This window comes from Cuculus canorus, chromosome 2 (assembly GCF_017976375.1).
Source record: "Cuculus canorus isolate bCucCan1 chromosome 2, bCucCan1.pri, whole genome shotgun sequence".
NCBI lineage: Eukaryota > Metazoa > Chordata > Aves > Cuculiformes > Cuculidae > Cuculus > Cuculus canorus.
The window spans coordinates 144,534,888-144,561,770 of record NC_071402.1 but is presented as its reverse complement, the minus strand read 5'-3'; the positions used below and the strand labels follow the sequence as shown (position 1 = coordinate 144,561,770).

Sequence of the window (26,883 nt, the reverse complement as noted above, 5' to 3'; positions counted from 1 at the left end):
AGCAGCAGCTCACACATTTTAACTCAGCCAGTTTTTACAGTCTACCCATATTTATCTTTGTATTTCAGGCAGGAAACTAGACTAAAGTTCCCAGAATATGCTAAACCACATGCTATTGTTTTCCCATTCCAACCCTTCATTCATGTCAAATGAGCATTCCTGCACTTCGGAAAGGTAAATGAGTGGGGACTCACTTCAGCCTGGTAGGGAAGCTGAATAAAAAAAGACGGTTAGCAAGGATTAGCTGAAAGAAAGATAAAGTAGTTTCACCTTCATCACAAAACACTCAGTTTCGAAAATCCTTCTTGCTATTTAACAGCAGGGATACCCGATTACTTCTACTGTTCCTACTTTATTCCCCTTTATGTATTAATATTTTAAAAAGACAGAAAAGGAAGGACTCAAAATCCAGCGGTAGTTTTGGTCCACTACTTCACATGTTTCCTGGAAGCCACTGTGAGGTGGGAAGAGGTAGCATTAACACGCACAGCACATACTAAACCTGGTACACGGTCCCACTAGTCCACTAACATATTTCATTAGTTCTTTTTTGGCAAATGCTACATTTGTGTATCAGAACAAGAGACAAGACTGTGGTGCTGCAGTTCTGAAGCCTGTAAAAATCTATCCTTTTAAAGGAATGCCGAACATCTGGTGTGAGTTGGACTATCTTGACAGACTTGGATTTTTTTTTTCCATATTTGCCTATGTCACTATATTCTATATATCCTTGTTAGTGCCAGACGTCTTACAAGAAATTTTGGCAAGAACACACAATGAGACAAACACAAGGCCTAAGAAATACAGAGCCTCTAGGAGGAAACAGTTGAGATTGAAATCAAAATGTGAGAGCTGGCAATTGACTTCCAACCTTTCAAACACTGACCTTGGTTGCAATTTTTTTGCATTCTCTCTCCAGTTCCTCTGAGAAGTGTCTGGCAAGCCACTTGAATCGCATATCTGATAACTTCTACACTTTAAGAGTTTAGAACAAAAGCAGGAAAAGGCACTCCAAATATTATTTTTTGCCTTTTTGATGGACTCTGCTTTATTACACAATAGATAGATCCTGGAATCAGTCAGTACATCATGAAGGGAAGACAGACATCAAAATATTATTTGGATACTTGATGTTATGAACTAGGAAGTAGGGCTAGTGGGTAATCGCTTCTGCTAAGCCACAAACACCCATTATTTTTGATGAAGGAGAACAATCAAATTCATTTTTCCTAAACAAACACTCTTCTAGATGCAGATAACATCAACATCTGGACTAATTTAACACCTGAACGCTGAAGCAGGAAAGACTGTGACTACGTGCAGAGCAGACAGAGTAAGAGCTGCTCTTCAAGAATCTGCAGTGACCCACCAGGTTATTCACCAGCATGGCATATAGAAATACATCCAAACCAAAAAGTAATGTTATTACACTGCAAGATGAATGTTTAAGGTGCATGTTGGAACAATTAAGTGAGAAAATTTATGCTCACTACGTTAAAATGTTGTTATCGGTACTTGCCAAATACTCCCTAAGCAAGGAGAATTAAATGCAGGAAGCTCAAAAAAGCTCTTTAGCCAAGAAAGTCATAAGACATGGTAATGTGAAGTTTTTTCCACAGTAGTAGGCTACAGTTTCTCTTAGAATCTGGTTTCAAAGTTGACGAAATAGGATTCTGCAAGAAACTCTATACCACCTCACAGAAGCTCCCATCATACACTGACCTCTAGTGTAAGAAAGACTCAAGACATCTGAAGTCTCTCCAAAGCCTTAGAAAACATCAAATTATTTTTCCAGCACTCTGAATGACATTTACATGCAGTAAAACAGACTGAAGTCAGAAGGGCCTCTAGGATCACCCTCATTTGTTTAAGAACACTGGAGCACAGGTAAAAGAAGCTACAAAACTTAAATTGTTTTAAGTATGTGAAAAGCTACTGCTTATTTCCATTAAGTAATTCACATTGAAGCTGTACTTAACTACTTTGAACACCAGCTCAACTTAACATCTAAACATTTTAGATGTACAGAGTTGTTTCTTAACTACAGTTTTACAAAGCTCAGCTAAGAAATATTTCAAACGGAAATGCTCATCTTGGGCAAGCCCTGTATGGGACAGATTACAAGGAGATCAGCCCAGATTCAGTATCAGACTTCTGGAGGGCATGTGGGCAGAGCTACTGACTCAGATGACTGTAGCAGCACTGAATACAAGAAATCTGCTGGAAATGTGATATAAAAATCCTCTTGGGTCCTTACTAAAGACACGAGGCTTACAGAGTCAGCTGGGGGTGGCCTCTTAGAGAGCCCAGGCAGACTAAAGTGGGAGAGTGGCTGGTTGTTTTTGACCAACAGCTTTTGAAAAGGAAAAAAAATACAAAACTATACAAAAAAATTAGGTTACTTTCAAAACTATCAAATTAAAACCCAAATAGAAACTTTCCACCCTCCTCAATTGCAATCATAGAATCACAGTGATTTGGGTTGGAAGGGACCATGAAGGTCATCTAGTCCAAGCCCTCTGTAGTGAGCAGGGACATGTTCAACTAGAACAGGTTGCTCAGAGCCTCATCTAACCCAACCTCAATGCTTCCAGGGATGGGTCATCTACCACCTCTCTGGGCAACCTCTTCCAGAGCTTCACCACGCTCAGCATAAAAAATCTCTTCTTTAATATCTAGTCCAAATCTCTCCTCTTTTAGTTTAAAACTATTACCTCTTTTCCTATTGCTACAGGCCCTTCTAAATGTTTTTCCCCATCTTTCTTATAAGCTCTCATCAAGTATTGAAAGGCTGCAATAAGGTCTCCTCAGAATCTTCTCTTCTCCAAGCTGAACAACCCCAACTCTCAGCCTCTCTTCATACGAGAGGTGTTCCAGGCTTTTGACAACTTCTGTGGTCCTCCTCTGGACCTGCTCCAACAGGTCCAAGTCCTTCCTGTTCTGACGGCTCCAGAGCTGCACACAGTATTCCAGGTGTGGTCTCACCAGAGCAGAGGGGCAAATGATGATTAAAGAATCTGCATTTTATTACGAGATAACTATAGTTGTATGATAAAAACTATTTAATGCAAGTGTAACAAATTCTAAGACAGCACCGCTGAACAGGATAATTAAAATAGATGCCCAAATTATTTAGGGCTTGTTTACCACTTCTGCCCACTCTTTTGGCAGCTGACTCTGGACAACAAATCCCAGGGATGTTCCCTTTACTTCAGACCATTTCTTATGCCTGCTTTAAAAGCAGTGCATTGTTCAGAAGCTGTTTCCAAGTGAAGTGACATTTTCAAAGTGTCCAAGCTTCCCAATGTCAATACAAACTGCCTCTGAAATGCAGATGTATATGGCTATGTTGGAACAAGAGCTTTTACATGCACTCTAGAGCAGAAGCTCTCATAAACTGCAATCTCTTTTGAACAAGATTTTAAAAGCTTCAGAAATATTAAGTTCAAAAAAGAACTAAGCACAGCATGAAAACAGACATCATAATGTCAACATATGAAGGAAGTATTCAGAAATTGTTTCAGAGAGCTCTTTGAAACTAATTTCAGATCAACTGAAGGAGGTCCTTTAAGTTTGCACTTCCAAATTCAAGTCTGCGGAGATAACCTAGAAAGTAAGGACTGAGTTTTTAAGACTGATTCCTAGCTGAGTACCAGAATTCAATAAATCCTTATCTGGAACAATGAATTCCACTTCAACATAAGCTGTGACTGGCATCCTGAAGTCTGCTTATTGGATGTACCCTGCAATCTAAACCCGGCAGCCTCTCTTGTCAGACTGAAGTGACAACATCAAGTACACAAGTGGTAATGAGGCACAGCACCCTTCCTGCATCTCAGTAAGCAGCCTAAAAGAAAAAGGATTCATAGCTACTGGTCCAGAACTCTACAGGTCAAAATCTTACCTATAAAAGAATTGCTTTTCTTTTCTACATCACAGCCATTTTACAGCCCAAACCTCTTACTCCAGTTATAGCATGGAGTCAAACAGCAGTACTCAGGATTTACATGGATATGGATTGCTAAGTAAGGTCATTTCAGGTAGAGTTATGAATAAGAGTCATGTTTTAATATGAGAGAGCCTGGTCAAAGCCACTCAGCCAGACTTCATTTATAATTCAAGTATGCCAACTCAGCCAGCTACTTACCTCACATATAGCCCATATATCACTCAGACAAGTGGCTATATCAAGAAAACCCACATGCTAAACTGTAATTCCTACTCAGAAAATAGTTTGTCACTGACTAGGAAAGCACGACGCCACTCTCTCAGTCCAAAGGGGGCGACAGTTTATGCACAGACGACAGATCTCGGAATAAGAAGTGTATGAGTGAGCTCTGATGGCTTGCACAACAGATCCCTGCCATGGTATTTGACAGAATGTGTTCTTCTAACTATTTTTTCCCTAAATTCTTGTATTTAATTGAATGCTTATGGTGGTGGGAATTACTTTCAGAATAGTGATGTTCATCAGTACACAGATGTTACACATTTGTCATGTCACATGAACCTCGTGGCTAGGACCCAACCATTAAAAGTCTAAAAATCCTCCTACATAAAAATCCACATGATGCATTTGTTCCTAGAAGAATATCACACAATATATTAGATTGCCGGAGTCCGAGTTCTCCAATGTTGTCCTTTTTTTTTTTTAACTGCAACAAGGTTTTTTTGGTTCCAAGAAATAAAAGCAAAAAAAGAAAACCACACAGAAATTAAGTCAAATGGTAGCTTGAAAAAATTTGCCAGAGAAAGGAGAAAGCCCTTCAAATAGAATTAACTGTATTGTGTTAAGAAAATGATCACATCACATAAAATCATGTCCAGAAGTTTTTTTCAATAGCCCTTTTTCTAAAGAAACTGTAAAAACACAGGAGTGAAACAGACAGCTTCACAACAAGCACACAGCTGTAAACTCTTCACTAAAAGATGTTTCTTAGTTTATTCCTTCCCAAGTGAATCCGAACAAAAAAAAGGCACAGAAATTGATGCCACAATACCCGGCCTAAGATCTGCCCTTAGACCCTCACATTCAGCACTGCCTTAAGGATAAGTAACATTGCTCAATAGTGCTGTAGCAGTTCAGAAATTCATGCGTTCAGGGGTAGCGAAATACTCCACACTAAATTTTGTATTGGGCCACTGATAAAGTGCCATGCCACAGGTCATGTGAGTGACAACACATTGCATAGTGAACAATTTTCTACTGGCAATATAATCCACAGATTATATAATCTTGTGCTGGCAATATAATCCAACAGATCCCCATAAGGATCTGTTTCAGACACTAATTCCTAAACCATCTTTATTAAGAGGCAGTAGCCCTTGCACATAATTGAGCTGTATTTGACAGATCACCACCTATCCAAGTCACATTTCTAAGGGGTAGTCACCTGAACCTAACTATGTATTCCTCGTGAAATGTACCTACCTTACATGTGAAGATCTGCAGTTATAGCCAGCTCAGTATGTTTAGGTTTTGGCATACAGGAGAAAGCATCTATTAATTCATACATCAGTATTTGCAAGCAAACAATAACTTCAAGTAGAATAAATCTAAAGCCATTTCCTACCAGTAACTGCATGTGACAGACCTGCGGTCAGCACCCCATAACAGGAGAGGGATGGTTTCAACATGCTGCTGACAGGAGGTTGTGTGACCTTGGAGAAGTCCCTGGGGTTGGTCTGTGGCTCCATAGCAATCTCAGCCAGCTGCTGGCTGCCAGATTCCCACTCCTCTCCCTGGCTGCATGAGTTCATCCCTTCCCTGCTCCACAACATGTTTGTCTCCGCACTGACTCATTTCAGACCAGTAACCATAAAAATAATTGAATTGTTTCCTTACACATTAAATGCAGATGACTCAGTACAGGGTCAGAAGGGCAGAGGGGTGCAAAGGGGGAAGCTGGTACATGTGGCTGAGAACATGGTAGCTAGCCCCCACAATCCAGCTCTCAGTCCATCACTCAAGATGAAGAGAACTCTCCCATTTCACAGGGGCCTGGTGAGGATGAATAACAGAAGGTTACAAAGGCACTGATATTCAGGTTAACTCATTGGAGTAATGTTTTAGATTATATGCCTAAAGAAGAGTTTTTTTCCACAGAATATCCGTTTCAGACAAGTCTGTGGTTCCTATCACCCAAATCTTTAAGTTCTCTAAGGACTTTGCATTAGAGACTTACTGAAGTAAAATAAAGCTTACAGAGAAATAAATGCAGGAGACTCCAGGACAACCCTCTGTTCTGCAGAAAGCTCCAATACAAGGGAGGTAAAGGGAAGCAAGCACAGAAGGGGCCTTCTCTTCTGCAAGTCTGCATGCTCAAAAAGATCACCATTTGCTGCTGTTTCTGCAATTCTTTTTGTATTTGGGGGGTGAGGCATCAACATAGTAAATTTATCTGAACAAGTGCAAAATCTCTGTATCAGAAGTATGCATGCTGCTATATCTTGATTTGACAATACTTAGCCATAAAAAGGGCAAACACAAGACAGGGTCACCAGGAAGTTCCCTAGATAAGATGTCCCCAGAAGCTGAATCGCATTTCACCTCTCTCAAGAAAAGGAGGAGGTCCAAGCCATTCTTAAAACACCCCAAAGGGAACAACAGCTTCCTATGATCTTCCGTGAGGTGGCTGTACCTCTGTTGCTGTTTGGGGCTAGCCACCTCAAAGGCCAGGAAAGACAATCCATTAGGAAATCCACCAACTCCATGGCTGAACACCTTTTCTCGCCTCTCTCTCCTCTAACACCCATGTTCTGGGGAGAATTTTTTTCTAGACTACTGCAAGTGTTGTTTTCTTCACAGTTTTTCTGTTGGCACAGTTGCCTCGGGTGGCTGAATTAGACAGGAGGAATGAGATCAGAACAGGCATGTGTTAATAGTACCAAAGCAGAACCAGAAATGCCACAGCAAATATTCACTTTATTAGCATGATTAGAATACAGCAGACATAAAATACTTAGCAACACATATTATCTAACAGAATAAGTAGCAAAAACCCCATCTAACATTTAAAGATTATTTTGAACAGATGATTATAAAAGTGACCCATTGGAAGCACATCAAATGATAAGTTTCTTTCCTGAACATTCTTTCAACAACTGCCCTGCATCTCTTCACACATACTTTAAACAATTAAGCAGTAGCCATTAACCCATCTGCAAAACCTTAAGTAGCCCCTGGAGCCTTCAGTCTCCTTGTTTGTTTTATGAAATCACATTACAAATAATCCAGTCTCACTCATGAGCTAAGCTTTGGAAATCTTACTTAGTGGACTACATAATTATGGTAAAGATTATCTAGTCCTGTGGGATTTGAACAGTTCCTTGCTAACCATCTCTGCTATTAAAAAGTCTATGTTGCTTACAGTTTCGTGGACTTAGGTTCTTCTTCTTTTAAGGTAGCTGTCTCAAATTATATCCTAAGTGTAAGATCAGAACAACTTTGTTCTGTGCTTCTTTATACCCAACAGCAGCCTTGCTAGTAATACTGCTATGAATACTGTATGTAGAAGGCAATAGTCTGAATTTACTGGAAGCAACATCATTGCCAATTTTCCAGTTTTGCATAAATCTGCTCAGAAGATATCTATGCTGTTTGGCAGGCTATTGCATAAAACAGTGGGGGGAAAAAAGCAAGCATGATATGCAGCTCTTGTTGTAGAGAAAAGTTACGTTTATTACAATACAAGAAGCACTTGTCATAAGATTTTACATTTTAAGAGTGAAGTAGTCTGTCTATGCTGATGAATTCAGTTTTGAAAACGGAAGCAAGTACCATAAGCCACAACACCAGCAATGCTGGAAGAGCCACAGTTTGGTTGCTTTGCATGTCATTTAGCTCCTGGCAGCAATAAATTTCCAACCGAACAAGTGACAGAAGTACATCCTTGCCTCGTAACTCCTGGGAAAACAGGGCTGTGATTCTCCCAGCATGTTTACTGTTACCACCACCTGGAAGCCTTATCATTGCTGGCACACTCAGCCAGTACTCCTCCTGCCTCGCTGCTGGGGACAACAGCTGAACAAGAGCAGACCTCCCTATGTCACACGCTTGCGAAACTGCAGCACAGGGACACCAGCTCAGCCTTGCCCTGCACAGAGCTGTGCTCTTGCTCTTCCCCAGCTCCATCCAAATTCATAACCAACATGCGCAGGGCAGATGTTCAGTTTGCCAGTCAGCCAGTAGCAGAGTGTATGCATTTTCTGAAACATACACAAACAGCTACAACATAGAGGGTAAATTTGATTTATTTTATTGAGTTTTAGACTGCCATGTTTCACTTTAAATGACTGAGAGTGAGATGAGTGTTTTAGGGTGGCAACAAGCTTCTGAAAAGTTAGACACATCATAGAAAGGCAATTCTTCCTCAGCGAGGCAAGACTCTGTGCTGAACATGGAAGGGTAAGAACCTCAATGAATGCAAAAATGTAACTATTTGCACCATCTTCAAATTCCATCTAAGTTCAAGGCAATTTCCCTACCTGCAGGCAACAAAAGGTGTTGAAAAAAAAAAACACTGACGGCACAATGCAAACAGATTAAAACAAGGTTTACAGCAAATCTAGAAATCAACAGTTGTTTTCAGTCTCTTCCCTTCAGTGTAGAGAATACATGCTGTACAACACCCACTTCAAGTATCAGCCAACTGGCAGACCGAAGAGTTCTGCATTTATGTTATCTGAGTGACTTCTAACCTGCGCTTGCACAGCTCTGCTCAGTCAGACCTCAGTTATAAATCAGGACCGTGCATATTTGCAGTGTGCACTCTTACTGAGAGAGTTACCTCTGACTTGTACAAGCGTGCAAATAAAAGGGCTAGGAGTCTTTTCTGGCAGAGTGCTTGGGACAGAAACAGTGGCCAGAAACACGTTACTAAAGTTAAGAGCTTTAGTCATGAGTTCAGAAGGCAAATCACATTTCTTGAGCTCTCTTAGGCGCACTTGCTCCTTAGTCTTCAGCTTGAATCCCTTCCTCATATTTTATATATCAATTAGATATGTAGCTAGTACTTGGCTTTTAGTTTGGCGTAAGTGCTTCCTCTGCCAAATCCAATTTTCAAAAGTGAAGTGCAGCAGCTGCCGCATAGTCTAAACTGTATGAGTGTGAGTATCCTGGTGACAGTGTAAATTCTATATAGGACCCTGTATTCAGGTTTCACTGAATGTACATTCAAATAACTTCAGCAACTTTGACTAAGATACACCTGGCAAACAGAAGATTCCTTTTATATTTGTAATCCAGCTGCCATTGATTCAAGTCACAGTAGTCCATCTTGAACTGACATCCTAGCATAGGCAAACACTGACATCTGATGAGACTTGCAGTAAACTATCATGCCTAACTGCATATCTGAGAGCAAGAAGACTTTCAACTGTCAATATGTTCTCATAAACCCCACAGAAGTAGACCACACCTGTAATTAAATAAATGCCAATCTTAGCCAAAATAAAATATGATCTTAGATTTAAAGGTTTCAATATTTAATGAAACAACTCCTATACAAGTAAAATGTGACACAAGAGGTGGTTCCATTATAGTCTCTCTCCTAGCTCCTTTGGCGGGGGCATCAATTATTTAGGACATCTGAAAGGACTGCAAAACCAAATTATAATTTTCTTAGACTTATCGAGCAGCAACACTTACGAAAGATATTTCATTAGCATGTAACCTGATTACTTCTGCTAACCTAGTAAGTACTATGAAGCAGACTTCCAGATATTCTCATTAGATTGTCTTCAAAGTTCTCAAAGTGATTTTTTTGAAACACTCCTGCAGGCTCATAGACATTTCTATGTCCTGGTTTCATAATAATAGCAGGTTTTCTCCTTCAGAAGACACATCTGATTATGCTGCAGAATACAGTTCCTAAACACCTCTTCAAAAGTCCCCATACATTCCTACACTACCACAAGGTAACTTTTATTTGATTTGTCTAGTTTCTCTCACTTCTCTGACTCTTTCTGCTGCTATGTTACCTCCTTATTGTAACGTAAATCTATGGCATTCAAAGTACATGGAGTATTAATACCAAACACTAAGGTCTACAGAATCATTCCTTCAAGGCAGAATACATTCCCTTTCTCCAAAACAAATCAGCTTTCACCTGCTTTCATCAATTTCAAAAGTTTAGTCTCCTGCAGCACTTAACTGTAGGAGAAATGAAAATCAGATACATTATTCATATCTAGGAGGGTTTACAAACAAGATCTCGAGCACGTTACTAAGTGAGTAACTGCTCAGTTTCCATTTAATTTAGTTAGTCCAAAGCCATCAGTAGCATAAAATATTCACTGCTGTAAAGCTGCTGAACTTAAAGGTTGAGGAGAGGAAGTAACCACAACTGTTTACCATGGGACCACAGAGAAGGAGACTTGCTTCACCATGCACAGAAAGCAGTGGGCAGCCAGGGAGCCGATGGCAGTCACCACTGGAATTCCAGTTCACCACAAGCAACAACTGCAGTTTTGATCTTGCCAGCACTGACAAAATAGATAACAGACACAGGTATCCATTTCTACACTTCAAGAACTTGGGAAAAATAAAAAAAAAAAAGAGAGAGAAATCTTTAAAATGACAGTGTAGATGTAACAATTGTCCAATTTTAAAATCAAACTTTTCAAATTACTCTCTGAGAGATTTTTTTTCCTTTAGACATCCATTAGGCCTTTACCTGTAGGAACAAAATTTGTTGAAACAGTATCATTCACATAACTCATGCCCTGCTTCCAAACTTGCACTGCTGCCCCACTCCAGTAAAATGACTACAAACCAAAAAATTAAATACAAGTAAGAGGTGCATGCTTTCTTTCAGCCAGAAAAGAAAAATACTGCAAATATGACTAAAGGAGAAGATTTGATGGAGGTCAGGCAAAGGTAGAACTACTAGAGTGGTCAGCAACTCCAAGTGCTCGGCTAGCCAAGGTGGAAGTGCTAAGTCCAGGAATGTCCCACAGAATAAAAAGTGGGAGAGAGGGAAGGCCAATCTGTGTTTCAAGTCTTTGATGAATAAAAGCCTTCTCACTTGAATTGGGCAATTAGGGATTTCAAAGTCTTCAGCAGTACAACAGACCAAGTTTCCATTAAATTGGCTTCCATGTGAACCATCACGTAGCACACACTATAAAATCTGGCAGGTAGCTCTGATCTTCAGTTCCATTCAGCTATACTGTAAGATCTGCTTTGCACAAGAGTGTTAGCACGTGCTAGTTTTACACCTCTGCAAAGGAGGAATCAGACTTGGATTTGGCAGAGATAGCATTGGCTGTTACCTCCCCAAGCCAGACTAGATATTACTACAACTCCATGCTGAAATGTCATCATTCAGTGGGTCAACACAGCAATAGCAAAATTTCTTTTTGTATCTGGATAAAACCAGGAACAGCAGAGCAATTCAAAATCTTTTAAATGAGTATTAAATCTGTACAGCTCTTGAGAGAACCATAATAGAAAAGCAGACCCTTAAAAAAATAACTGCTTTCCAGTAGCTCTTTCTGTAAAGCTAGCAAGAGGTCATCTAATTCAGAATCCTATTTTCCTCTTCTTTTTTTTTCACAGCCATCTCTCCTGGTCAGGTTATTATGCATCATCCTAAAATGTACAAGCACGTCATCCAACTCCAAAGGAATGTGAGCTGTCTTGGATGGATAAACTGGACATGGCCTGAACTCTTTGTAGTAAATCAGGGAGGAATACATAGCCAAAAAATACAAAAGAAAACCCCAAGACACCCAAGAACAGACTAATGACAGAAACAGACCATAAAATTCAAAATACAAATAGTTTAATATCATACCAAAGATAACAGTCACAACTAATTACAGTCTCCAGAAAGGCCAGATTCAGAAATGGAATAATATTAAACATTTAGTTATCTCAGACAAGGCAGAAGGACATGACTAATTTTGCATGGTCATCAACCATTAGTTCGTGCACTGTCCTATTCTGATCATCACTTAACAGTATTCAAGACACACTCCCTGTGTTTAGATTTATCTCCTGGGGTTAAGAATCTTTTGACAGCGTGACTGAAAATATCACCCACATTAATGAAATTAATTTATTAAAAAAAAAATTCAGTAAATGGAAGACTTTCTAAAGTTTAAATAAAGATATCTTCCTAGCAAAACAACACAACTAGGGGTATATGGCATTCATGTAGCTCTTTGCACTTCTGTTCACCTATGTGAATTTTCAAAAATGCTCAGCTTCTTAGTGATATTATGTTCCACTGGAGAACAGAGGAACTCATACAGAACTTAAATAAGCACCTTCTGATCTGCAACACCTCAAAGCATTTCAGCTTCCTCAACAACAACTGAGATAGCTCTCTTCACGGAGCAGTTATGGAACAATACTGAAAACTCACTTATACATGAGAGTGAAAGCTGTAGTTGAAAATCCCTCTCCAAGGTTTTAGAAATGGATAGTGGCACAAGAAACACAGAAATGAGGCAAAAGCCGTAGACAAGATGAAGCAAGATGAGGCAAGTGTCTATGACAACTGGAACATAAGAGTCATGTTTGTGAATCAGGTATGCATGCAACTATATGCTTGTTCTAAAAAACAGCACTCAATACAGAAGATATTATTAGGATTTAGAAAAACCAAAGCACAATACTTAGGTTGCCATGAACAACCAAATAATATTGGATCTTGTGCTCAAAGATCAAAGTAAATTTGGGTTCTTCCTCCTTCTTTAATTCAGGCACACTATATAGAATGACTCAAACAGATGTCACAATTAAATCTGGAGAAAAATATAATGTAATATCTGTAAGCACAATCCAAACCATCCCAAATAAATTCCAGCAGCACATTTCAAGATGTCACATCTATTAAGTTAAATATGTAGGTGCTGTGAGACATCAGAAATAGCACTGGAATGAATAGAATGCTGTAAGAAGTGCACAGCCAGTAAACCTGTGGCTCAGCTGAGCAGCAAGGACACGTCTGTTAACAATGAACACTGAAACACCACTGAACAACATGGACCTTGCTAAGGAGATACTACCTTAACTTTGAGTAATTATGCAGTATTTTGGATCATAAGATCAGCAGACAATAATGTAAAAAAAAATAATGAGAATCTTTTCAGGACGTTCCTCAAAATGAAACCTGTGTCTGAGGTTTGTTTATACAAGTGAAGTTCAAGGCAGTCAAGCAGTCCCGCTCTGCTCATTAACAGATGGCTTTGAAACTGATATCATCCACCTGTAATGCAGGACACCTTACTACATCTGGAGTTTAACACAGCCATGTGTCTCCCCTTTGCACAGTGGATGTGTATTCTATCACCAGAATGAAGTGCAAAAGCAAACAGTTTTGTTCGTCTTTTTTTAACTTTAACTCAAATTTATAACAAGTAAAAGTTTTGTTAAGATGTGAAAGCAGATAAAGCCTTTTTTATTTTGGTCAAAAATGTATACATGAGTTATCCTGGAGAACACACTGATAGTACAGCACAGCTCTCTAAATCCTTGAGGCAATTCAACATCTGAAGCAGCCAACAGAGCCAGCTCAGTTGTCCTTTGTAAACAAAGCTTAGCAATAATCTGGAGACCTTAGTTTGGCAGATGATGTCTTAGGAGACAAGTCTCCTGTACTGCGAGGTAGGTGTGCAGGGCCAGTCGCTGGCAGTCAACTTACCAAACCGCATCGGTGATGCTACAAAATCAGCAGGCAGAAGCAATAGCTTTGTTAAACCCATCTTGCTGATTTTAGAGCCAGCACACCTAGAACTCACAGTCTACCAAGCTGTCCTATTAAATCCAAATATTTGTTTCAAGCCGATGTTTATAAATGACTTGCTTTTACCATATATTCAAGTGGTTTTGAGACACTGAAACATCCTGGAGTTTATGTAGGTCGTCATAACTTTTTTGTTGCTAAATATGCATTGGTGGCACTATTGAGCAGTTACAGAAAAGGCTCGGAATCAGATCACTGCTAGCAATGTGTCCGAGCAGAATACAAGTGTCCACTAACTCAAACAAGACACTCGTCTCCTTTGTGCTAAAGCAAGACCCCAACTGCAAAACTAGGTGAAAAAACAGGCCTTCAGTGACGATCACAAGCCAAAGCCATCAGGTTCAATAGCATGCATTACTCTCTAGCAAACTTTCAAGCACTCAGTTTGAATTTAACAAAGCTTCCCAAAACTTCCTATGTTTTTTGTACAGAGAAGTATTTCAGATCTCCCTCCCTAGCATTTCTTCCCCATCATCTTTAACTTACTCAACAGTACAGAAAAGACAAGCTGTCATCGTGACTATTATAGCTCCTAAATACAGCAGCTCATGACAAACAAGTAAAGGATCTGCAATTTTAGATTACTAACAGTCATACACAGTCACAGTCCAACAGAGCCAAATGAACCTATACAAATGCAATAGTTTCTGGTCTTTCCCAGCTGTGGTCTTCCCTGAAAAGTGTAAAATTTCCTTTAAACAAACAACTTTTTTAAAAAATAGTGAGGGAAAAGAGACACAAACAAAATGAAAAATTCCAGCATCAAATAAACACAACTTCAGTGTTCTATTTGAAAGTTTTTAATTTGTCAAATCACAGCTGAAAGATGTGATGGCAAAACTCATGTTCATACCTGGATCCACGTTAGATGAAGTGAACTATGAAGAGCAGATATTTTGTCCAGTCCGACTCTGACCCACCTTGACCCACCAGCACGAAGACCAAGGTTTTGAAGTTAGGAGCTGATCTAGTGGCCTTCTGCTACCAGCTCTCACTTCCTTCTCTGTCTCCACTGGCAGCTGGGCTGATCCCCATTGCACCAGCTCCCGCAGGCACTGGAGGTCTGAGAGCCTCCTTGGTTCACTAACACACCAGAGCACTGATGTGCTGACCCAGCAACCAGAACCAGAGACAAAGCAGCTTACAAAGTTGAAGGAGTAGACTAGAGCCCCCAGAGAATAATCAGCACAGACATACAGCTGGGAGCAGGAAGGAAAGAGGGAAATGGGAGGAGTAGAGAGCTCTTAGACTCATAAAACTCAATCCACAAAACTGCATATTGCAAAGCCATACACACATAAAGACTTGGCCTGAAAACAGCAACGCAGGTTTTGAAGCTTATTATAACTGCCTCTAAAACAAAGTTTTCAGAGTAGTGTTTCAATGGGAGAAAGGAAATAATTTCTCTGGATTACCCTGCAAAGCGTGCCCCTTCTAGAAATGAGATCTGAGGGTCCACAGAGTAACCTCACTATTGTGTGTGGGGAATATTCAATAACACTGCAATAATATTGTAAATAGCATTTACAATAAAAGTGCAAACTGAACAGCTGTCGGGAAATAAACCACGACGGAGAGATTTCCACAATTTCCAGAAGCGAGGCAGCAAGCCGAGGATAGCACAGAAACAGGATGCTGCTAGGACTGGATCCCAGAAGCGTTCATGTATGCAGCATGAGACAGCGTTAACACTGTTTGTAAGAAGCATGAATTTATTTTGCGCACATCCTTCCAGTACACAAAGTTATACCTGACCAGAAAGGAAAGTTAATTTGGCCTAGTCTAGCGAATTCTTAAAACTCTGCCAAAGCATCATCCAGACAACACACAACATAGCTACTGGCAAATTCCTGCTCTCAGAACTCAAGACTTTCAAAGAGTCATTTAACCTTTCCATCGTTTTATTTATTTGCAATATTTTAGGTTGTAGAAAGAGCAACAGCTAGATAGGTAGAGTATAAAGACAAGAATTGTTCAGGCTTAGGGAAATCAGACTCGAGACACATCATGACAGATGTCCTGCCCTAAATAGCAGCAGTTACGTTCCAGTACTTGAGAGCCCAGCTAACACTCCAAAATAGTAAAAATTATAAAACGTTAATGAAACTGATGTGATAAACCTGTTTCAAACAAACAGCATGGTCTGAAAAGAAAAAAAAAAAACACTTTTATCACTGGTGGCTTTAGTAATTTGCTACATCTCCACTAATTGTTCTTTCTTCTTTCATTAAAAAGAAGAAGAACGTGCTGTGTAATTTGAGTTATAATCTTGATAGTGTATTTTGAAAGGAACAAGTTAAAGATGCAATTCTCAGGTGAGAAAGAGAGGCTTACCTTAGGTGAAGTCTGAAAAATGCATCACTTGAAATCCAGAATATGGATTAGAAAAAAAAAGAAAAAGAGAGAGAGACTGAGAAAATCAAGTCATAATGAAGAAGCCCAGCATGAAGAAAAACATGAAGCTCAGTATAGTCTTAGTGAAGTGATACAACTGGTAATTTTTCAAGTTATCTGAACCTGAAGCTCCCAGCCTGTAGAACACGTATCACATAGTAGCAGTACAGAAGTCAGGTTGTTATTGCACACAAATGTTGGCCAAGCACTGCCAAGGAGTTGCACAAGCACATGTATAGTGTGTGTGTATTGTTTGCACACATCCACATGTGTACACTGAGTGGTGCTGACCCAGAAGCTCCTAAACACCATGGGCAATTCCACGTACAATAGTTTCAGAAACCCTAACGAAGCAACTGAAATGCAATGCTGTATTTAACACAGGGATCATATTCCGTTGCTACAACTGCCACATTTAGAGACTTGAGGGGGTAAAAATAATTGAGAAATAAAGATGGTCTCAGGCTTGTAGGTATTTGACAAGTATCCAAGCGCCAGTAGTACATACAGTGAATACAAGTGACTGGAAACATTTCAACAAGTGATCTGTTTATCAAAAGAGTAGCATTTCTTATGGCAGCTCTCTAGAGGCCCCAACAAAAAAAAAAAAAACCCAGAACATTCTGAACAACTTTAATACACAAAATTAATGACTGTTTTACAAGAGTTAGAAATTTTCCACAATAAGAATTTGTGGCTTCCTGTGCAAGAAAGAATGCCAATTCATACCAACTTGCTCATGGAAAGAAGTATTTTCAGGGCTTCCTCAAGAAAGTAACCTCTGTAACACCCAGATTACTTGCTTTGTTTCAGCAGAGACTGCATGATTATAAGTTCTCATGTCAGTCTTTGCATAAGAAACATTTAATGAAGTAGCATTTCTTTTATAAGAAGGGCACTGCCTACTTTTGCAACACGAAAGCACAATTGTATGTTACTCTAGGAATTTTACAAGCAATCATAATTCTCAAAGACAGTATTTAAGGTGTTCCCTCCTTTTATTGCATTTGGAAAGACCTTCGGCCAGGCTGAAGTTCAGCACAAAACCACTCTGGTCCATGGCTTCCTTAATTCACACACATATATGGATGGGTCTTTTGGCAGTCTGGTTTTCATTTCAGCAGCCCATTGCTGGAAAGCACCTCCTGGGAGGACTGAAAGAGCATGTCCAACCAAATACTGCTTCAAAGATTTCTTTTAAAAGGCTACCAGGTCAAGATTCCAATAATAGGTCATATGAAACAAAACCCCTGTTAAGTTCTTTCTCATAGCTCCCTACTAGAAAGCAGATTAGGTTCTCAAACCAAGGAATGGAAATTTATAACTCACCTGGAATGCTTCATCTGCCATCTCCTTGCCCACATAAATCCCTTCAAGTTGCCTGTGGCTGTACTATCCCAGCAGGGTACACTACACACAGTGCATTTCAGACATGAAGTTTGTTACAGAGGCATTAGCTGAGCATTCTCCTCTTAAACCACAAACTTTAAGAACCTGAAATGCATACCTAGCAGTAGTCAGTTATGGTACAGTTAGCCTTTATTAATGTAAATCCTAGGAAGTTGTTTAGCTATGTTCAGTGCCACTGAAATTCAAAGTTCGTTTTATTCAATGTAATTAAATTTCAAGCTAGAAGAATTAAGCTTGCATTCCATATCAGGAATCCATATAAACAACTTATTTCCATACTCCAGGCTTTTGCTTGCAGTAGGAAGCCGGAACAACTTTGCTGCCAACCCACAAAAACAATACAAAAATAGGCATTCGCATGCAAGTGGTAAAAACAGGCATGCACCAAATATTACAGAGACAAGACAAACAACTGCACTTAAGAAAAAAAACAAATCCTTTGCCTGTCAACTATTTGCACTCTACAATATAACAGGAAGGAAGAGGATGGGCACTGGGGAGAGCATCCAGGAAAGGTTTGATGCAATGCCACAGTCAGGGTGTTTATAGAGTTCTGGGGAGTCTTTACCCTCTGAGCTTTTTAAGGGTCAAGTCTTGTACAAACTCCTTTGAAGTAATATTTGTCACAGTATATTCTTTGAACCACAAGTGACAGAATACTCTAACTAAAGTAAGTCAAGCCTAAAGCCAGCACAGGGAATACATAAGCTAAGCAATCTTGTGAAGTAAGGTGGGAGAAGAAACAGCTACTTTTTAGCAGATAACACCTAAACATTGATGATAAATGAGAGCGCAGGCTCACATGTGGCATATGAACATAATTAACTGTAACAGGCAACCCTAAAAAGAGCAGCCTAACTAAGCCAGATCCTTACTGATAGATTTTACCTCAGTAAATATACTTTGTTTTCTTATTGTAATCCTGTTCATTATTGCAACTTTTGCTCAGGTAAGCTCCTTTCAAACTCTTGAATCTTGCCAGTGATAGAGATGACTGTGTGTAAGTAGGCTCTGGGGTGCCTTTCACATGGCTGATCAGCTACGTACAGGGCAGAGTCATGATCTGCACAACCTGTGAGAGAACAGGCATCCAACCTCGCCAGTTGGTGAGACAAACCATGGTAAAAGCTGAAGTGACCAACTTGGAAATAAATTAATTGCTGAAGTTAGAGATGGCAATTCCCATCACATATCAACTGTCAGCTTGGGGAACCAGCTCTAGCTGCTGCTGCTCTATTTCCGTTTTTAAATTAACACATGTTGTAATTTCTAGTTTCAGAGAGCAGTGGAAGAGTCAGCGAAGCGAGGCAGGCACAGCAACACTTACCACTAGCTGTGGAAAGGAAATAATTAACAACAGCAAAAGGAAACAAAGGTTGAAGGGATTAATTCAAGTAATATTTTCAGAACAGCAATTTCCCTGCTGTTGGAAGTGTTCCCCTCCTGCGCAGTCCACAAAGTCCCCTCTTCCCCTTCTGCTAAGTCTTGTTGTCAGCTGTAGTTGTCAGCTGTAGTTGGAAAGCATTACATAGAGAGACATGATTTTAAATTGGCTGGGAAGCCAATTTAAGTAAACTTTAAAATAAATATTTTCCCCTGTAGGGGATGGAACAAATCTAAGCCAAGTTAACAACACTGTCGGAAAAGAGGGAAAACAGGGAGAACAGGGAAAAGAGGGAAAACAAAGTTTTCTCCAATGCTCTATTTTCATGCCTTTCCAGAACTTCCACCAACTTGGTTAAGAACAGTCTTTGGAGGTGGGTAAGCAAGTATCAACTTCTTCCCCCCACCCCCCACCCCGCTTTTAAACATGTTTAGCAATTTACTGCCATTTAAAGTCTTACCACTTGACTTCCCATCACCTTGTATGAGAAATAAACATTCATTTCTTCTAAAGCCTTTAATAATTTAACATGTCTTATTAATCAGATACTGCCTTCTTCCTCTGCTCAACCAATAGGAGGACAAACCAACACCTTACTTTCTCAAATTCCACTCCTCCCAATCTCCTATGTCTATTCCCTAGTCTCAGCCCAAAGGGGTTTATGAATTAATCAGCAGCACTTAAAAAGAAAAGAAAATATAAGACACACTCCCTAACCTTCTCTGTAACAGATGTTTCTCTTCCATTCCCCACCCATCCTTCCCTGCCCTCAGTATCACACCTTGTCGTCTTCCTCTGTTTTTGAAGCACGGACAGTCTACTATTCTGGATAAGAGGCACTGTTTGCTGTTTTCTGAAGAACTGTTCACACATGCAGTTCTTAAATCCAGAATACACATTCATTTCTACATTGTCTGTATTAACTACACATTTTAAGCTAATATCCATGACTTCGCTCAGCTAACGTAATCTAATATATCTAATATAAGCCTATATTTCCGCTAAGACTTCATACAAATAGGGATTTAGTACTCCAACAATGAGTTCTAAATAGTAATTTCCCAGAAGACAGGAGCAAGGATCTGGCCAAAGACACTCTTTCGACTTCTTTTAAAACAGTAGCATTAGAACGGAAAAGTTCAAACTCTCAGAAATTCGAAGATATGAAAAACAGATCCTGAAACATGCTACCTTAAATCAAGAGATTTCTTCTTATGTTTTTGCTTTGTTTTTACAGGGCGATGCTCTACTATTACGCCAGAGTTATCCTCTTCATTAACATAGTTCAGGTAGTATTGATCCATAAAATTAACATGAAAGCTACAACCAGCTAGGATAGAGTAGACCTGGTGAGAGGTGGGGAAAAAAAAAAGGCAGGAATGAAGAAATATATCTACCGTCACCTGAAAATTTCCTCTCTGAGTAACAGGGTTTTCAGAACAGTTAAAATGGGTAACGAGGAGCCTGGGGCAGAGGCAGCCTTTTCTGCTATCAACAGCAAGAATGCACAAGTCATTCCCTTCCAGTCTCCTTCACCATGAAATAATTCATGTAGCCAGGAAAATTCAAATTTACATTCTTCAACTAGAAACTGCATCAAATATGTTTTCAAGAAAATGCCTGATTTACCCCCTTGTACAGGGCTATGGAATAGTAGTTAATGAAATCAGCTCAAGCCTCTGAAAACTTAGCTTTATCACCATACAGTCCTTTTCACCAAAAGCTTTGAACTGACATTGTAGAACAGGGTAAGCATTCGGAACAGTAACTTTAGTGATTAACAGAATTATCTGTCTCTTCCAAAGGTGCCTGAATTTATTCTGATCAAAACTTTCATTGAAGTTCACCATTTAAAGATAGTCTGCCTTTTAACTTCCATATCTCCAGGGAGATAGTTACGGATTCGCTGCTGCAGGAAAGAGTTCAACCACACAAAACATTTTTGGACATTTCCTATCCTTTTCATTGCAGAAGCAGCAGGCTGCATGGAAAAATCCAGAAGGCCAGGCTCAGCCTATAGTCTCTCACCTGGACTGAGCACTCACTGCAGATATAAGCCATTCAGAGCCCCTGTTCTTTCCTCAGCACCCAATCTGAGCAGTGCTGCCACTGAAATAAAACTAATTTCAAGAACTGGTAAAATGAAAGGGTTGGCTGAAAAGAGAGCAGAGGATGCCCTGTTAAACTGAACACTGCTCAGAGAACTGGGAAACAAAAGAGCTGTTGGCATGGCTTTAAGGGGCACCTTTCTATACCCCATTTGTTTTTTATTAGTTACTACCACAGGCTGTGAATGTACATATAAATGTAAACACCAGTGTATTTCATATTTGTTCCAAACTTAAGAAAACAAGATTTTTATGTAACCTGTCCAACTAGTGGCAAAGAAAACTTCTCACAACTTTGATACAGCAAGAACAGTTTACTTTTAAGTCCATTAGAAGAAGGAGAGGGGCTTGCACCACCTAGCATTTAACAAGAAGTCAATTTTATCTCCACTAATACTTAACACCAGAGAAACAAATGCAGCTACAGTTGCCTGTATTGAGCAGCTGGCAAGCTCAGAGATGGAAAAGTTGCGGAACAGCTGGGGAATGCGAGACCCTTTTGAACAGGCTGCTATGTGATCCAAAATAATGGTACGTGTTTACACACAACACAATGTCAGCAACAGCCAAATGCAGGTCTGGCGAATGCACTACAGCTGCTCCTTCCCTCAGACAAAGCACTGCAAGTTGATACAAAAGAGTTCATATTCACAAAAATATGGCTTTCCTTTTAAAAGGCAGCAGTCTGATTTCCAAAATAGACAGCTGGCCCTCCAACTGGACTAAACCATCCAAGATTCTGCATTAGAAGTTACCCTTTAAAACCGGTCTGGATTAGGGTTATAGAGCTTTCCAAACTGCTGCTACTTTACCACCAACAGTTTCCAACAACGCGTTATTCAGACCAACAGGTTGCCATCTAACATACAAAACAACTTCTCTCATGACAGTATTACCTAGATAGCGTCAGGGAGACAGCCATACAAAAACTCTTAATATGGACACTGACTACACAGAAGTTACCTAACCACTCCAGAAAAAGATGTTCAGAGTACTAGAAAGCAGAGTTTGAATAAACGTGGGCTATTTTACAGATTGTTTATGCTTCTGTTGCACACTGGTGTAAAAGTAAGTTGGCATCTGAAGATGATACATCCCACTGTTTATACCTAGACAGAGGGACACTCCTTATCAGCTGCTGCTTACGCAGTGATGGGGAGCATGTTGCAAGGAGTGCTCACTTGTTTCACATCTGCCATCTGAAGACAACATAATTTTGTAGGTGATCTTGCACAAAAATTGCAACACCTTATTTCAAATGATATTCCCAGTTTTCAAGTCTCAGAAGCACAGTATCAGTGGTACCATCTGCCTTGCTCAAGACAAAATATGATTAAATAGCGTTAACTAGCTACTACTTTATACCGCAACTGTATCACTAATTATGCTAGGCACCAAAACAGAGTCCATAATGGAATGTTTCAACCTACTAAATCTTGATTAAAAATAGTGCAATTCAAAAGACATATTTTGACTGAGAGAAGGAGACAGCATCACAAGATCTCCCCTTGACTTCCTCTGCAAGTAGCCATTAATGTTACAATCCTAGTTAAGAGCTATTCAGAATACGATAGTCAAAACTGGACAAAGACAGCTGTCATAGCAACAATAACGGATGCAGGCACAATTTTTAACCTCCTTTGCTTTTACAAAGAAAAATAGCCATCATAAAAAGGAATACTTTGAAATATGGGTTGTAAGATTCTGTCGTGTAATTAACGGGACTCTGTCAATGTTAAGAGTCTCTCTCAGTACATGTAAGCGACAAAATGCCACATCTGTACACTGCAATTTCAGACTTCTGATAAAGACTTTCCAGTGAAACCCATTTGTGAATTAAGCCATATTTCTAAGAAATTACCCACATAAATGGAAGAGGCCGACTGAATAAAGAAGGAAAATATGTAGAGCCTCGAATCACACTTCCAGGCTTCCAGTACTAAAATTATATTACGCTAATGGCCCTTTTTGCAGGCAAAGGAGTAACAGGCACTGTACCTTCAAACCCTACCATCTCTCAAGGTAAAAGCACAGATTTGTTCTTCCAGCTGTGCACCGCTGCACCTGCCAGGCACAGCTGCTAGGGCTGCCATGCCATGGCAGAGGGAGCAATGGCTTCTATCCCCAAGCATGAGCACCAGAGCCGGGCGTTGTTGAGGACGTCCCACTACCGTAGCATTTCTAAAATCTTGTTCTCAAAATAAAGTAACTAAGAATGAAAGCTTGAAACAAGTGCAGGATGTTGGAATGAGTTAGCACAGCTAAGCAAATTTTAACAATTGCAGATAATGCACTGACAGTCCACCTACCTTAGCAAATGACATGTGAATGATCTGAACCATCCACAAACTGCACTGAACATCTCCCAAATTACTCTCTGTACTTCCAATAACGGAATACTCTTTCAACCAGGATAGCAATAATAAAACAATAATAATAAAAAAAAAACAAATAAACCCCTAAACCAAATAAAAAGCCCACAAAAAACAAGGAACTCTAGTTCCTCGTCAATTACTCTCCACTAAAGTAATTACTGCTTTAAAGGAGAAGGTAATTATCTTAAAATTCCAATGATGTGCTTACCAGGCACAGACAAAGTAAGTGTACTTGGAAATCATTCTTTGGTTCCACTCCCCTTCTTTATAGTCAAATCATATGTTGCAGTTTATTTTCAATTAGAAGATCTATCAAGGTGTTTGTGTGCATGAATGGGAGGGCAAGTTTCCATCTTTCTGAGAAGCAGCTCTTTTTAACAAGCATTTTACATGTGGATATAAACACAGTTCTTTCACAAAGCAATTATTGCTGTTATTTGTCACAGAGGAACTAAGAAGATTTTGCTATAACTGCACTCAGATTTTTTTTTTCCAAATTGTTAGGAGGTACATCTACACCAAAATTTACTTGCCATAACAAAGATTTCCCTACCACGTAGATCTCCTGACAGCCATGTCCCAACAGGCTCCAAATCATTCATACACATACCAAGTACTGTTCAAAGCAGACTTGCTTTAAGCAAGATTAAATACCTGTTCAGTTTCAACTGTCCCACTGCCAGGATAAACTACACTAAACTAGTTCAGACAGTTATCCCACCAGGCACCCAACAGCCTTTGAAACTCCCAGTACCCCAGAATCTGCTGCTTCTGGGAATTATGCCAGGAGCTGTGGGATAGTTCTCCACAGAGGACATTACAAATTAAATATTTTAGAAGTGTGCTTGTGTTTACATGGAGCAAGGCTGCAACATTTCAGCGTATGAGTCAGCATGGTTTGCATCCACACAGAACTGAGCAGTGCAGTTGGGAACTATAAATTTTCTAGGGAAACAAACAGCGTGAAATGATTCCCCCAGGGGAACACAGTCAGGCCGCACCTAGCAGGAGATAACACTCACCTGAAGACAGGAATTTTGTTCAGAACTTTAATGCTGAAAAGCCCATGCTTTTCCTGTGGCAATTTCAGAAGTTTCTACACAGGACAGACACACTGGTCCTGCCTGTATCAGAGAGGTTAATAATGATACCATGGCCAGAAAAAAAACTTATAGGCATTCACATCCACTTTAGCATATAGCTCTTCAAGTCTTATTACTAACATTTAACCACTTCAAAGTGGGAGCTGAAGCTTATTTCCTAGCAGGACAGCAAAGAAAAACTTTTAATGCATCTCACTAAATACAATAACATCCAACAAAATCTTAAGGCAGGCAAGCAAAGCAGAACTGAAAAATAGCAAACTAACCTAGTGCATCTTACTGTGCTGTTACCTACAGCCAGAAAGATTTCAGAACCAGGCCAACACCTTTTTACTGAGGCCTCAGGAGACACAGGAAAACAGGATGACATATCAAGCCTCTAACCGTCCCACTAGGGAAGAACTTCTCATGGCAGGAACAGCTGCCAGGCCTGTTTTCCAAAGCTGAGCACATTACCAATAGTCTTTCCTTGTCTCCACAACAGGCACCTCTATTTCACAGGGGCTTGATGCAGACCATCAAGAAAACAGGACAGTTTCTCTGAAAACACAGGCTGGACCTCTACCACCGCTGGCTACACAGCATAGTGCACAGAGCCAGAGGACAACACATCCACATTTTGAACTGCACTTTCAGGTCAGAGGTAAGAAACCTCAGCACAGTAACACTGCACACAGTTCTGTTGTCATAAACCTCATTAGCCACCCGAATCAGTCAAGACATGTTTCCATTTTCAAGTGGCTTTTGTTTTCATTTTTGAACACAAGAGATTAAGGCAGTTACAGGCTGAGAACATTTTTCAGTATGATATAGTTTGGTTTACTCTTAAAGAAACACTCTTGCCACGATAAAAATAACCAGACTAGTACAGAACATTTTCCATTAGCTATTACAGAAACTGTCTGCACACCTAGAAGAACTCGGTATCTAACAGGGTAAGAGTACTGCCTTTCAGCACGTGAGATGCTATCTGAGCTGAGATCAGTCTGCGATGACACTAACAGCTGTCAAAGACTCAGAACAACGTCAAAACGGGTAATTTTCACTTCCTATTTGCTTCCCAGGGTTCCCTCTGCTGCCCCTGGCCAAGGAACAAACTCAAGCGATCTGACCCTCTGCGAGACCACTGAAGTCTCTCTTAACAGAGTCCTAATCGACAATCACGTGCAGACTCCAAGATGCATTATTAGCAAAACAGATCCAAAGGTGTCATTAAGTAGTTAACCCTGGAGCACCGGCTGTCCACGCTCTGGGTAAAACCCTATCAGCGCTGGTAAACCTCAGCATATCCTAATGTGGGATTTCCTTATTAGTCACAACATTTCATTGTTTCCCCCCTTTTTTAAACACATCATTATCTGGAGCTCAGACAAGAAGTCACCGCGAGCCGTGACTTCACCGCTGACCCATTTAAGCCAGGGAAGGTGAGCGCCCAACCTCTCCAGCACCGGGCTCCGGGCCAAGCGGGTTCCGTGCACCCTGTTGATTCCCCCAGCCTTTCCCAGTGTCCCACCGCGCACCATCACCAAGTCCCTCTTTCTTTACCCCGCACGTGTACGCCGCCGCCTTTCTCAAGAAGAAACCAAACTCCTTCCAAAAGCTCCCAACCCCGCAGCCCTCGGGCGCCGCTCCGGGGGGACCACGAGCCGCTCGTCCCCACGTGCTACCGCGCCCCGGGGAGCCCGAAGGGGGGGTGACAGCGCAGCCCGCGGGCACCGCGCCCCGGGGGAAAGGGCGGCAGGCGCACTCACCTCGCAGATCGCGGCTCGGGGACTCCGTCCGTCCGTCCGTCCGTCCGTCCGTCCGTCGGGGCGGAGCAGGGCGGGGCGGAGCGGAGCGGAGCGGCGCCCTGCGCGGAGCGGACGTGCCCGACCCCGGCCGCGCGCGGGGAACGGCGGCCGCGCAGCGATACGCGGCCCCGCGCTGGACGGGACGGGACGCGCCCCCCTCGCGCCGGCCCCGCCCCGCGCCCCCCGCCCCGCGCGCCCCGCTGCCTGCGGGAGGCGCTGCTCCACGCCTTAAAGGGGCCGCGCCGGGGCGGAGTGCTGCAGGGTTTGAGCCTGAGCCTGAGGCGCGGCATGTCCTCGTCCCACGGAGGCCCGAGGGGGGCTGGGGGCTCTCGGCACGGAGAGGGCAATCATAGAATCTAAGAATCACCAGGTTGGAAAAGACCTCTTGGATCGTCGAGTCCAACCATTCCTGGCTGCCACCAAACCATGTCTCTGAGCACCTCGTCTACCTGTCTTTTAAATACCTCCAGGGATGGTGACTCCACCACCTCCCTGGGCAGCCTCTGCCAGGGCCCGATGAACCTTCCTATGACCATTTTTTTCCTGATATCCAGTCTGAGCCTGC

General features: G+C 41.0%; 1 protein-coding gene across 1 annotated transcript in view; it reads right to left on the bottom strand.

Moving 5' to 3' along the window:
- SVIL (supervillin) overlaps positions 1-26,324 on the bottom strand; it is a 138,269-nt gene extending 111,945 nt beyond the window's left edge. The window contains exon 1 of the mRNA XM_054057674.1: positions 26,280-26,324. The gene's annotated coding sequence lies outside the window, so the exon portion shown is untranslated. The remainder of the gene's footprint in view (positions 1-26,279) is intronic.
- Positions 26,325-26,883: the final 559 nt, after the last annotated feature.